General features: G+C 38.1%; 1 protein-coding gene across 3 annotated transcripts in view; it reads left to right on the forward strand.

The window, feature by feature from the left end:
• Positions 1–15362, forward strand: part of RASGEF1A (RasGEF domain family member 1A) — a 147168-nt gene that overhangs the window by 25617 nt on the left and 106189 nt on the right. The window contains exon 2 of one of the 3 annotated variants that reach the window (XM_038140187.1): positions 5494–5552. The exons of the other annotated variants lie outside the window; for them this stretch is intronic. The gene's annotated coding sequence lies outside the window, so the exon portion shown is untranslated. The remainder of the gene's footprint in view (positions 1–5493; positions 5553–15362) is intronic. 3 annotated transcript variants of the gene reach the window in all.

The following is a 15362-nucleotide window of genomic DNA, read 5'->3' on the forward strand; positions in this document are numbered from 1 at the left end:
AAACACAACATATCTCACTGTGGCCGTCAGCTATTCAGAAAAGATATGAGCAGGGATAACTGAGTGTTGAACTGACAGTTCTCTAGAGGAGGAAACATCCCATTGGAGTCACCCACTGGCCTTCTGGCCCTCTGGAGCCAACACCCTGCCACTGCCATTTCTGTGACTCAGGGCAAAGGCATAGCACAGAGGAGATAAGTGCAGCTGTGATATGAGCTGCTCAGATACCGTGGGAACAGAAAGCAGGTAATTGTCCTAGGCAGACACATTTGCCTGGACAGAAAATAAAATCTTCCCTAATGCGTAGTAGCAGCCATTAAAAGGAATATTAACTAAATATAAAAATAATTAATATCCCTTTGGACTAAAAGACAGATTTAACAATTTAGTAAGGCGCATAAGTCTGCCTAGAAAGAACAAAATTACAAGCATCAACTTTCCAATGCTAACACTGAAATTTGGCTGTGCACAATTCACACTACAATCCAGAACTGCAGTCATAAGAACAAAGAACAGCCTTTCAGCACTTTTGGATCACAATTCACATGTGCAGATGAGGTCATGCCAACCCTATGGTTCGTGGCAAGAGCATGACAGTAACCAAGACAACAGCACAAATGCTTCCTGCAAATTCCTCCTGTCAGAGTGCAGAGAACGTGGTGACCAGTGTATTTTTGCTCCAGATAAAACCCAGTCATCTATCTTAACACAAGTTCTCATTAAGACTGAAGCTTGTCTCAGCTAATCAATTAATTCTTGCTTTATGATGCCCAGTTTTAGACAGCTGGTGCATAGTTAGGGGCTCAAATTGGGGAGCAAAGGATCCATAAGTTGTACCTCAACACTCCACAGAAGCAATTCTTAAATTCCTTGTGGGAAATTGCACAGGGTAGAAATATTTCTGTGAGAATGGGATACAATATACAAGCATATTGCCCTACACCTGATACTCTTCTGCTGCATTACATTCTATTAACAGAGCACTTAAGCATACATCTTTATTTCTCTTTACTTCTCTCAGATCTAAATGCAATTAAATCCTCCAGGTTTGTGGATTAGCATTGCATTTGAAATTTGATGCCTTCTTTAGGAAAGGATGAACAACTCTTTCATATTAACCATTCTTGAACTCCCACAACTCCAGCACAACCTGAATACACTTCTGAACTTTGAAACAGTTTTCATTAAATTTCAGGCATTTCTGCTCTTATTGCTTTCTAGGCAGTTGAATGCTTATTTGTACAAAACCTTCTGAGTTATGTTCATCATGACTTTCAGGTTCATGGCTGCTTTAGTTTCCCTGACAGCAACAGAATGAGCTCATTCTTCACATTCATTTGTTTTCCCACTAATAAATTTCTCAGGTCACATGAGTTCATTTCAAAGAGGTGTCTTCTTTTGCTAAGTGACATAACATGTCAGTCATCCAGATGTGTGATGGTCTTCAGCTTCCTAATTCTCCTTGGACTGTCTGAGGACACACCTTCACTTGGCACTGACCCACAGGCACAATCCAAAGCTTGCTGATACCTTTTTTCTTTACAGCATCCTTTAGATGAACTGTGTTTTCTAACCTGCAGTTCTTGGTACAAAAAATTACATTCAAGAACACACGCTTCTGTTTATTCTGGTAACCAGTCATTATCAAATGCAAACTAATTCTTCCCTTTTGAAGACAGAGGTACCATCTGGAGTCACAATAAAAACGATTTTAATAATTTTTTAAAAATATTGTTGCTGTTATCTCTTGCTTAATAAACTCCAAAGTATAACCACTTTTTTTAAGCAGAAGGGCTGCAAAATCCACCCACCCAAAATTTGCCACAGGTATGTGCACTAAAAAGACACCATAAATGTAGGACTCGGTTCTTAGTAGGATTTCTGTATTTTTTCAAGTCGCTGTGATAGTGCAGACAGGGTGAACAAAATACCGAACTTCAATTTCTTCTATAAAATCATTTCCCTTTATATTGAATAAATTTTTCTATCAACAGCTAATTATTTCATAGTACAAAATCTCACAACTGAACTTACAATTTTTTTTCTGAGAATCCACATTTTCTTGTGTGCTAGCCTACATCTAAGCTAATTTGGTATTTTTTGGCCTATGTTTTTGAGAACTTTTCAAACTTCCTCGAAAATGTCTATGTTCTCACAGTAGGCTTTATGGAAGAACTCCTGTTAACATTTTATAATATGATGAAGAGAGAAATTTGAGGCTAACTAAGAGACATAGGGCATCCTCTGGGGAATGTTATTGTTGCTACTAAAACTGCAGAGCTGTACTTTTCTGCTATTTTATTTAAAGATCAAATAAACTTTTAAATAAAAAGAAGGTATGGGTATGGAGCGTTACAAGCTTGCCAGCTATTAGATAATTGTATCTTGGCACTTTCCACCCTAATGGTGGATTTGGAGAGCTGTAACTCAGTCATGAACAATCAGAGAAGTTGATTGGATGTTAAAGCAGAAACAGAGTGGAGTTGTTCCTATTTATCCAAGAAAGCTGTTGCTCATTTTAATGTTGTTGCTTTCCCTCATACTCTTCTACTGCATTTTGATTAAATAAAAAAGCCCAACAGGCAGACAAAATGAGGGAAGTTATTGCACTTATACAACCTACTCAGGGAATTAAAAAAGACTACGACTTTCTTAGCATGCTCCCAGCCTTCATAGGAAAGTAATCTACAGTTCCTTCTTTAATGACAATTAGCAAATCAAATACTCATTAGTGGTGGGAAAGTGTTTACAACAGGTCAAATCCATATCTTCTTTTACAGTCATTAAGAAAATAGGTATAAAATACTTAGGAAGAATTAAAATACATTTTAACAAAGTACACTTTGTTGCTACTTGTTACTATTTATCAAATTTATCAAAGAATCTGGACTTAAACGTCTAATTTTCAGCTTTTCCACAGATTTCATGCAGATTAAGAGCCACACAGCTCTACATGTTCAAGACTACAAAAATTTTCAAATGTCAGAAAGTGTTTGAAGAAATTTAACTTTCAGAAGATAAATATATTGGGAATTCTCAAACAAAATTTTCCAGTAGGCATGGAACATCTGTTTCTTCCTCTCTCTTTTCAACACACTTTTCCATAATGTATCCAAATTATACCATTTCTAACTTACATCAGCTTAACAATTTCATGCTGTTGATTAACTCTGCATGCACATTCTTTTATTGTGACCTTTTAAAAGTTCCAATGTTGTCAACCATTTAACTAAGCTAAATTAAATTAAAGTACATGGATAAAACAGCCTGCCTCCACTAATGTTTTTTAAGGATACTCAAACTATTAACAAATTTGCAACAATTTTAAAATAACAAGGGCATTAGTCATTGATAGAATCATCTTCCTTTTCTTTCATTAAATATTAAATCATTAGACACCTGTCAGACTGAATTTCCTTCTGTTTATTCCTTAAACTGGCTCTCTAGTTACTGTAGAAAGGCTCCACTAATAATACTTAAAACTGTCAGCCTTATTTTAGATTTCATAATGGAAAGTTCTAATTTTTAGATTCTGAAATGTAAAGATGCACCAAATGCAAGATCTTTTCTATGCAAAGGTTCATAATGTGACTTATTAACACCTGTGTAAAAAGCTGGAGTATATGAACAATTATAAATAAAAATATTTTATACTTATATATTTTACATTCACCTAGTCTTCACTTGGCAAGTGGTGTACTAACGAAAGTGTGCATTAATATTTTACCCCATAAGACTGAACCATGTGGCACGAGCTGGATGCAGCCTTTCTCCAGATCATGCACTGCCCATCACTGCCAATAGTCACAACTACAGTTAACACAAATTGGTTTCTTGTCACTATAACTACTGTAAATTCACTATTTATCCTTTACCTGAAGCACTGAACACATTCAGGGAGAGGGCAATAAGCAATGTCTGAAGGCAGCCAGCAGCCAGTGCAGCGTGTCACCCACAACAGTTAATCACCATTCCTCATCACATATGTACACCCAACCACAACTCCAACTATGAATTACAGCTGGGACCTTTAAGAGGTCCCACACATGAACTGTACAACAATTTCTGAAGAGATCATTTGAGACAACCTGAGCTAGATTTGTCAGAGTAATGTCACAGGATCTAAATGTGCCAGGGCCAAGTTCAGTGCCCCTCATTCCTCCTGGCAGTGGATTCTGCAGAGCTATGCTGGTTCCTTTTATTCCTTCCTTTGCAGACCCCACATTGTAGAGATGCCTATGTGCAAAAAGCTCACAAGACTTTAAAGGCCCTCCCAAATGTCCCTTGTATCCCCTGCTTTTCAACAAAATAAAGAGACAGACATTTCACCGAGTGATGAATTCCCTGCTAAAGCAGTGGTAAAGGGGAGATAAAGATGGTCTAAATTATGCCATTAGTGTACAAAGACTGACTCAGAATATTCTCTGCTTCTGAGACATCACATTCAGCAATACACCTATTGGAATGGTTTCAAAACCCCTTTGCTTTCATCTTATTTTCTCCTAGATAGCACAGGCATGTCAGGCATTTTGCAGTCTGGGACAACTACAGTTCACTGCAATGATCCCCTAGCAGTACACCACTACACAGGTTAATTGCTGTGACAGAGATTTTGGCAATAGCAAGTAGAACTTTCAACAAGAATTTTCTAGCAAAATAATCTCATTCTACAACTGTCATGGTTTAACCCCAGCTAGCAGCCAAGCCCTGTGCAGAGATTCACTCATCCTCCCCCACCAGTGGGATCAGGGAGAGAACTGGAAAGGTAAAAGCCAGTGGATTGAGTTTAATAGACAAAACAAAATCTGCACACACAAGCAAAGCAAAACAAGGAATTAATTCACTGCTCCCCATGGGTAAGGCAGGTGTTCAGCCATCTCCAGGAGGGCAGGGCCCAATCACACAAAACAGGTGCTTGGGAAGACAAACACCAGCACTTCAAATGTTCCCTCCTTCCTCCTTCTTCCCCTCAGCTTTAACCACAGAGCATGATGTCACAGGGACTGGAATATCCCTTTGGTCACTTTGGGTCACCTGTCCTGGCTGTGTCTCCTCCCAGCCTCCTCACCAGTGTGTCAGCATAAAAAGCAGAAAGTCCTTGGCTCTGTGCAAGCCCTGCTCAGCAACAACAAAAACACCTCTCTATTATCATCACTGTGTTCAGCACAAATCCAAAACCCAACCCCATTCCAGCCACTGTGAAGAAAATTAACTCTACCCCAGCCAAAACCAGAAGAAGAACATAGCTTGAAGTCCTCAAAAGCCCATGAACCCATAATAATTATTTATTCAATAATTTAGCAGCCATTTTGCAGAGCTGTCATTTTTCCCTATGTAACAACGTTCTGAATCAATATGCCATTAGAGTGTCAAAAATAGTTTAAGGATCAATGAGCTATAAAACTCACATTGCTGCAAAATCTTTATTTTTCAGTGAACTGTAAAAGCTGGTCCTTTGTTTCACTTGTTTTATCTCTTTTCCTTCTACCTTAGGCCCTCCTCTGATATGCCAGTCACTCATGGTCCACAACAGACAGGAGTCTCTATGACAGGTATAACAGATGAACTTGATAATCATTTGCTCTTCTCTGCTTGCCAGTTATTTACACCCCCATTCTGATTCTTCCCCCAGCTTTTTTAAAAACACCATTAGTTAATTCTTGAAAAATCACCTTGTTTCCAAGCCCAGGCCTTATCAACAGCCCATACCTCAAAAAAGGAGGGAAAAGGGTCTTTAACACCAAGGGCTTCTGTCATTTCAGACATTTTTACCGGGGCTGACAGAGCTACCTGTTCATTGCCACAGGCTTTGCCTTTCTAAAGAACACTGTGCACTGCTGCAAGAGATTAATAAGTGTTGTGGAGGAGAATATTGCCATGGAAATACTTACAAACGCCTTCATTTCTGAGTCACACTACCACAGGGAGTTTCTGGCTTGCTGGGAATGACTCAAGTGTTTATTGCCCAGTTGCAAATTATATCCCAATTATGTCTGGATTCTGCAAGTATCCCCTTTTCTCATAATTTTCTCTCAAGCTGAGCTCTACAGCTCCTCCTCATGAAGCTCCTGTGCTTATTGGTTTTGCTTTTCTGTTCTGTTCTCTAAACACATCCAATGGATGTCACAGCCCTCAATATAGATTGCTAGAGTAAAAGCCTTTGCCCAAGCATCTTTTGATGCTAAAAAGCATCTAAACAAAGATATTTTTTTTTCCATAAATGTTCCCTGTTCCTCAGCTCCAGCACAGACATTTATAATCAGACCTTCATGAGAAACTATCATCTACTTTCAATACATATTCCACCTGCAGGGCAAAGGCGTGCAGCTTTGCTTGCTTCCATCACCCACCCAGTGCAAATTCATCCTTTGTTAGGACATAAGTTACTAGGTGGTATTTGAGAGTTATTTCTGTTTCTGTGCAGAAAGATTCTCCAAAACTAATGCACACTTTTTGCATTTCCTCATCTAATATGCTGCCAGAGTCTTGGTCTTTCTGAATGGTTCAGGCTCAGCAGGCACTAAGTATTAAATTTTAGTCTTACCATATGGATCTTGGTTTTCAAGTCTCTGAAATCTAGAATTTCTAATGGCTGTCCCATGTTCAAAATGTAATATTCATCAAAATACCTTTGAATACTTCAAACCCTACCTACTAAGTGCTTTGACTAGCAAATGCAACAGAGGCCAGTATCTTGCTCTTAGCCATTCCAAATATTTTGTCTTTATCTACATAGTTTCATGAATTTTTTTAGTTAGGTGCAGATTCTTTTCACTTTGTGAGAGACAATTGGCAAATAACCTCTTATATAATGAAGCAAGAATGACAATATAAAGGCAAATCATTTACAGTCAGTCATGTACTGCCATACAAATTTGCAACTTAACTGTAGCTGTCAAGAGATAATCAGAACTACATTATGAGTTGCCAAGCAGAGCCTACTCAGTCTGTCCCTTGGTCAAGCTCTAATAAATTACATAAATTACTCTAAGTTCTCCAAGCAACAAAAATGTGTCAAGTCAAAGTACAGCTGTCACCTTCCCAAGATTATTGTGGAAAGCCTGCATCTCAATTTATCCCTGCACACTTCAACTTGCATTCCCTGGATGCTATCAAAGCAACTGTAATTGGAAGCACAATAGTTGTCATTAGGAAAGGCAGAACTGCGTATTATTGATCCACCCATGCCTTTGTCCTCTCCCTCCACCACCGACCTGTCCCCTTCCCTCAGGATGCTGTTGGTGATAAAATACTTGTTCACTTAATTACTTTCATTAATGATGAACCTCAAGCTTCAAAACATGCAACAAAGACAAGACACTAATTAGGTATTGAATTGTCTTTATCAGATTAAGTTCAGTGAATCCAGAATTGTTCCCATTTAATTATTTCATAGAGTGCATCTTTTCTTCTTAGAATTACCATCCACTGAAAACAGTCATCTTTTAGCCTCAGTATAGTCAGCCATTTTATGATGACATCCTTGGGAGATGTGTAGAAGATACAAAACTGAAGTATTTTCAAGCCAATTCAGAAGGGCAACAAGAAATCTCAAGAAATCTGAATCTCCTTCTGATAAAGGGGAAAAATCCAAGGCAGAAGGAAAAAATCTTATTTAAAAAAATAGTAATGTATTATCTGTCTTATAAAATAATTTAACACCTACTGATTTATTTTCTAACCTCTGTAGCACCACATAAGCCTGCTGGTCTTAACCATACTGCACAACTGTGAAACCCTGATGTGCAGATTTCACTGCTGTCTCCCTTGTGCAGAATTGCAAAGTTATCAGTGGCACATATTCTCCTCATAGCACTTTTTATACAACCAAAATGCTGATACTGTCAGAGCAAAGATACTCAGGTTCCAGAAAAACAAATCATTCTAAATAGCAGCATAGCCTTGTAAGAGCGGATAAAACGTCTTCCATGAGGAGTAAAAACATTCCCACTTAGTCCCTGAGCTCAGAAATACATTTCCCCTAATAGTTACCTGCTCACGGAATTCCCACTACTTCACACATAATGCTTTCCCTTGAAGGGTAATTCACTGCTGAATTCTCCCAGTAGAAAGCACAGGGCAGGCTAGGCCAGCTCATCCATTTTTCAAACCTATATTGTCCTCCAGATGCATCCTTTAAGCCTTGCACAGCTTAGATAACCTGGTGTCCTGAGGCATAAAATGCATACCCCTAAAAACTGTGGCAAAATCAGCACTCTGGCCAGCCTAGAGCTCTCCCATTTAAACATTTGGAATTTAAAGAAAATTGTGATGATAATCAAGTCAGAAGCACCAGAGTACCCAGTAGAAAGCTAGACTGAGGTCTCTAGATCAGATCTAATCAGTGTGTGGAGGAGCCTCCTGAACCATCTGGCTATTCCTGGAAGGAGTGTCAGTAGGGATGTGCTTTTGCTCCTACACCTGCTTGGTGCTCTCCTTCATTTGAGGTTTTTCATCTAATAGCAGCAGAGGAGTGACCTGACTGTGAGGAAGGAATTAGATTAATGGTTCTTCACCATAAAAAGATTTATGAGTTAGCTGCAAGTCTGTGACCTGTTTTACCACTATTTCCCATCAAATACACAGCAACAGCCCTTACAAAACACCAGTTTTATAGGACTCTACACAAGTGATATACAATTAATAATCTTGTGCTTATATTAAGGAATTGGAATGGTTCATAATACTACATAAATATATTATATGTAATCAAAACCTTAAAAGGAAAAATGTAATCCCCCTTTGAAACCAACAGATGTATGTTTCTGATATAATAGTCTCTACAGGAGTAGGAAATAAGTCCCTTCATGTAAGCACAGGGTCCTAAATTACAATGGAAAGAGTTAAGGAAAAAATTTGTCACATCTGCCTACAAGAGTTTTCACAATTAAAGCTGAAAAAACACAAGGAAGGTATCAATGAGGAAGACTCTAAAGCTCTTGGAATGACAGCAGTGTTTAAAAATCACCATTATCTTTTTTCTCTGATAAAAGAGCAGCCCAAGTAACTGAGAGCTCTGACAGGAAGAAGTTACCCCCAGGCACAGCACTTATGAACAGCAGTGGTCTCTGTGAGTGCTCTCAGTTTGACTAACACCATCTAGAGGAGATAAACTACTAGCAAAAACAAAGTTAGTTTAACTTGAATTTCTTAATTTTCCTTGGATTAACAACAAATACATGACCAACTATCAGGCATCAGCTCACTTCAGACCTTTATTTGCATGTCTGCACTTTATCCCACTGAATTACATAAATGGAAAGCCCCTCAATGTGATAGAAGCAAAAAGACTTCCCTAGAGAAAAAAAAAAGAAAGGTTAATCAGTTGAGAATGCAGCGTGGTTCCTATCATAGACTCATTTAAATGAGCTATGTGCAGTGCAGTGAAATGAGGCAGATAGAAGTTCAATTCCTTACGTTGTAATTTTCTTCTTATTAAAAGTTTTAGCTGTTCCTATCGTGGAAATAGTTCTCTTTTCAGGGGCTGCCCTACTTTAGGCATAATATGCATATGTGGCTCTCTTGAAAACCAATACCACTTCCTTTACCTAAATTTGTTGCTATAAACCAACAGATCAAGCAGTGGCTGAAATTTTTTATGAGTTAGAGTCTTTTGGGGTTTATTTGTTCCATATCCTTTCACCTCTCCTGTTTTATAGTCATATTGGCAATAATTAATGCACCCTTTTGGCCTGACAATGGTGATTCATTAGCATTCATAAAATGCAGCAAAAAAATCACCTCTCATCCACAAACATTTTAGAAAGCTTAATGGATATTTTAATGGAAACAAAAAGATAAGGTTTGTCAGTAAGTAACAGACATGTTAGAGGGTATGCCTTGAAAAGGCTGCCTACAACAGTCTGAGTAAAGCTCCAGAGAGTTAAAAAACCAAACAAAACCAGCTCCACTCAAAAAAAAAAAAAAAACACCCCTCTAAGAATTTGCTCATAATAAATATAGGCAGCAAATCAGAAACTGAAAAAAGGATACAAATTAATTTTGTGTCTCACGACCAAAGCTGCAGGGAACAGTTTACCAGAAATTCAAAGTCTGGTGAATAAGCCCCTAAAGGCTCACTTGGAAAAGCTTGAAAACTGACTGGCATTTTCCCATCAGGCATGGGATGAAAAGCAAACCTGAGAGCTGCCAATATTTATCTCTCTGCATTTGGAGACTGTGTATTTTATCTGTGGAGGAAACCAGCTGGGGAAGGGAGAGGCAGAAAGGCTTTATGAAACCAGAACAAACACTTTACAACTCCATGTTTTTTCCCTCACAGAGATTTCCCTGCTGACATTAATTAAAATTTCTTTAAGGTTATGCACTTGGAGAGTTTGGAAATTTTTTTTTCTGAAATAGCTTATTAACCACATGACAGATTTTGTTCTGCACAGTGCATTAAATGCTACAGGAGCAGCACCAGCACCATCACCTTCAGAGCTTGCTCCTGCAAAGGAAAGGCTCTAACACAGCAGCTGCAGCACATCCTGCTGGAATCAGTTAAAACACCACTTACCACAGATATTTCCCATGTTTCTTTGCCACCTCACACAGCAGCATCACAGGAATAGTACTTGCAATAAATAACCACGTATCCCTCATGCACACCGAGTCAGCCTCTCCTCAGTCAGTCCTGCAGGCTGCTCTCCACTGCCCCTCCCCACAGACCCTGCACACAACTGGCAGCACCCTCAAGGCCTCCTTTTCTAGATTCTGTGCACGAAATATTTCTGTTCGGACAACAGAATTTATACTGATTTAAAAGATGTGTACTCTCACCATAGATGGCAAAGTTTGCTATCTGCCTACTTGCTGGGATTTCTGGTTAGAAAAGCTGGATGACTTCGGGTGTGTGCTAACAACCAGCAGTTTAGATTGGTAGCTGGAGCATCCTGGACAGATCATGAGCTCAGGGAAGTTTGGAATAAATATTAAAAAAAAAACCAAACCAACAAAACAAAACAAGAAACCAATGTGATGTTTCTCCAAGTTTGCCAAGACTGCAGAACTTGGCAGCAAATCTTGTGAGAATACATTAATATTGCCACTGTATGTATTAATTTTTGCTTAGTAAAAAGAGATCTATGAAATAAATCCTTGCTCTGCTGCAACTTGCTTAAAAAGTGTCACCATCACATACCACCACCACATGTAATACAATAATTAAGGTTCTCTGTATTACTGTCTGAAATGTGCTTTAATCAAACCAGCACAGGTGACAGACAAGAGTTACTCTGTCCTAATTTACAACATGTCAACTGAAAAGACAATTTCCTGCTTATTGTTAATTGTGTCTGAACAGAGCTCACCAGAAGCTGACTCAAGACAGAGGCCTCATTTGAAAGCAGAAATTTCCATTGGCAATTAATTAAATATCAACGCACACACCTTGGAGGGGGTGTGACTGAACCCTCCAGCAGCTGGCTTCTGAAAGGCATGATGAGGCTTTGACAGAGCAAATCATAATCCATTGTAGCTCAAGGAGTTAAATCTCAATTTCCCAGATATTTTGCTAAGCAAAACTCCATTTTTCTTGATGTTTTTATAAATAATACCTTTCATTTGTGAAATCTAGGAATCAGCTATAAACTCTGTAATTTTAATTGCATTTAATCTGCAACTTTTCAGATATGCAAAAAGTATCACTGAAAGACACCGAAAGAAAATACTTTAAAGTCCTAACTGAGAGTACAACCCCAAGATTTAGTAAGGAGATTTTTAGGCTGAATAATGGGTAAGAGGAATTTGGATTTGGGAGAGGAGAAGGAAAAAAACATCCACAATTTACTTGACTTGTAGTGTTGTGTCACTGATGTGTGCATTAACTGCATAGCTTTACCCTTGGGATTTTTTATTTCAGCTAAGGAGCTAAAGAAACAAGAAAACAAACAAAAAACACTTTAAAAAAAAACTATTGTCACCCAAGACAGTTACCAAATTATGTTACATTCTGTCTAAGTGAAAACCATCTTAGCCTGTAGAAATCAATTTTGGCTTTGAAAAATTTCACCATGAACTTTTCTACATTACCTCACCTTTCCCAATCTAGTCACGTTGACATGCCACAAAGTACTCAGAAATTAGTTTCTGGGTATTAACCTCTTCAGTGGGGAAAAAATTGTCCAAAAAGGGAAATTCATATCTTTTTTGATGGCATACATGCAGCTTCAGTAGCAACAACTTGCTTCTATCTGCCAGCACAGAGCGCAGAACTTAGCTGAAGTAACAAGCAAAAGCCCACTAAGCTTCTCACTGAGATGAGTTCACTATTGTAACCATAACACAAATGGGCTAAAAGCTGGAAATATTTGGAATACAGCTATTTTGTGATATCTGAATATACTGTAAGGAAGTCTGGGTTTACTTGTTTCTAGGCATTTAGTGGAGAAACTGCTTCAGAACTTGATGCAGAAGGAATCCATTCCAGAGAGAAGTCAGCTAGTATACCCTTACAAAAGAATAGAAGAAGAAAAGATGGAAACAAACTAATTTTAAAAAAGGGGCCTAAAAGAAATTCTAATATTTTGGTTTGTACAGATGAATACTAAGAAAATTAAATAAGGCCTAAATTCAGACCTGTTCCCAAAGCACTTGTCTTTCACCAGCTGTTCTCCATGTTTCACAATAGCATGGTTTATAATTCACGTTGAAAGGGCATTTAATTATGAGAAGTGTTCTGTGGGTTTGCTCCTCGGTTGTCAGTGAAAAGAGCTGTTGAGTAAATTAAGCAATCTCCTGGTTGTAATCAATCATGAACATGAGTTACACAAACTGTCAGTCACAGAAAGCAATTATTGAGACCCCCACATGATGGAAGTTGATTAGACACAAATGTTTTCAGTACATTCAACAGAAGTTTTGAACACGCAGCAACTCAGAGGGTCAAGCCTCAGCTTTATGAGGAACTGACTTTTCCATGTACATCACTCCAACAGAAGATCTGCACTGCAGTTAGTGCAATCACTACAGACAAAAGGATATAACTAAGATTAAGCAACACACTGGTTTGGTATACATTTTTTTTTTTGGTCAGTAATCTGCACCTGTTTGTTTTATTCTTATTTCTTAAGAACAGCTCTCAGTGGGAGTGGAAGAAAGTTATCTCTTTAGTGAAGGCCACAATCAAACCTGACTCCACGTGCAAGACCCTTAGATAAGCTTATCTTCAGCACAGTCTGAAGGAAATGATAAGAAGGCCCTTGCTCCTCTCTGTTCACATTCCTACTATATCACTACTTGTTTTGTGGAAATTAGCTCCTGATTAGATGGCTGGACAAATAATACCCAGCTATGGGATGGGATTTGCATTCACATTATCAGGATTTAACTTTTCCTCCAGGTCTTTACAGGTAAAAAACCCAGCAGTAGTACAGTCTAATAAAATTCAACAAACCAACCCAATCAGCTGTTTATAAACTGTTTATAAAAATTTCCCTTTTTTCTCCTGCAAAGCCTTTCCCTATTCCCTCTTGGAGTGAGTAGATTACACTGGCATTTCTGGGGTATTTTTTCAAATAAGATCATCATTCTTACAACTTAGCTAGGATTTTTTAAAATGTTAATTTCAGTGTAAGACTCCATAGAACTGACTTGTAATGGTAACAGCATGGTTTTCAAGCATGAAGTTACATCCTCAGTCCCTAACACATTTGACACAGCAACACAGGCTTGCAAGACTTCTTCGTCTAACCATAGGGTTGGTTTCTCAGGGAAGACATATCTGGTACTGTGCATATTAAATTAAGAGGGGCATAAATACCTCTTCTTTAAGTATTGCTTTTGCCAAGAGGCTTCTTTATTGATCCTTATTTTTTAAACAACTGCTAGCAGTGGCAGTAGAGGAAAACATCAGCATACTTGTCTCAAGAAATAGAGCTTTTCAAACCTGCTGGTTTCTCAAACTGCAAAAGCTTATTGGAACAGAAAGAGCATCCTGACATAAGTAAAATAGGAAACACTAATCCAATAATTCTCTGCTTCGAAATACTAAATCAAAAGAAAGGAAAACCTCAAATCCAGCCCTCACACAAAGACCCCCAATCTATAATGGTAACCACAACCCAGCACTGCCTTCACTGGTTCTGAGATTTGTGCCATGCTCCAGCAGTAAAGTTAAGTCTTGTTAATGCAGAAAAAAACACCACTATCATTGATCAAACTGAGATCTGTTTCCTCCTGATCCATGAAACTGATATTCTCACTACTTTTATTTTCAAGTCCTAACCCCACACTTGCTCGAACCTTTGATAGCCATTCTGTTCCCTTCTCTTCCCAGACACCTTTCTGTACAGCATATACAAAAAAAACCCCAAAAAAACAACAACAAAAACTTGAGGTAGTGTTAGTTATTCATCAGTATTTCATACCCGTGGGTAATTAATTTCATGACTCTCTATAGTGACAGCAAATTGCACTACTGCTTTGTATTAAATGCCAGTTTTACTTTGGAAATGGTTTTATTTACAGGTTACTGTAAAATGACTTTGTTGTTCCTTATGTTCCTACAGCACATTTGAAAGTTAATTATGAGATGAAACTAAAGCTAGTGAAACAATAATTCAGTGCTGTTGAACAAGGACAGGCCATTTGAGAAAAGGCATTTCCAGCAAACTGTGATCCATTAACATAATAGGAATCACAAAGCCAAGGCAGCATTTGTCACCACAGATAAATCATATATTTACTTTGGGAGATAATTCAAGTATGATGAGGACAAACCTCAGCTAGGTTTAGAAAAGGTGTAAGATTTGTGAAGTAACACACATTCACCTAATATTAGCTTTTAACATAAATCACACAAACATCAGAGAACCATTTCCTCCAATATCCCACCTGCAAAACTACATCCTTATGTCCAGATTGTAATGATGCAAAGTAGGCTGCTTCAGGGGGAAAGTATAAAATATGAATGTGCTAAATGAAATATTCTAGGGACCTGACAGTCTTGAGATTGTAAGTATTTATCTGAGATTTAAAAGACATGGACTAAATTCCAAGTTTTTCTCTGTCTCTTTTCCAACGCTACCTTTAGAAAGAATATAAATCTATTTTCTGCTTAGATTATGAAATTTTCTCTTGAGGGACTGTCTCTTCCTACTGTATTAAATCTCCCAAGTACAGAAGATAAAAACTGCAATCAAGACAACTCAAGATAGCGATGTAATTAATGTACATCCTCAAAGTCTATCAGTCTTGGGGTATTTGCAGGGTATCTCATGACTTAGACAAAAGCTGGAAAAAAATCAGGAGAGGAGACAGATCCACCTCTAGGTATTCAAGTGTCATGCACCAGGAGGGTTTTTTCAGTTCTTTTTGCTCCTGCTTTAGCAGAAAATGATATGCTGATGGTAATTCAGAGG

The sequence above is a fragment of the Motacilla alba genome, chromosome 6 (genome assembly GCF_015832195.1).
Source record: "Motacilla alba alba isolate MOTALB_02 chromosome 6, Motacilla_alba_V1.0_pri, whole genome shotgun sequence".
NCBI classification, from domain to species: Eukaryota; Metazoa; Chordata; class Aves; order Passeriformes; family Motacillidae; genus Motacilla; species Motacilla alba.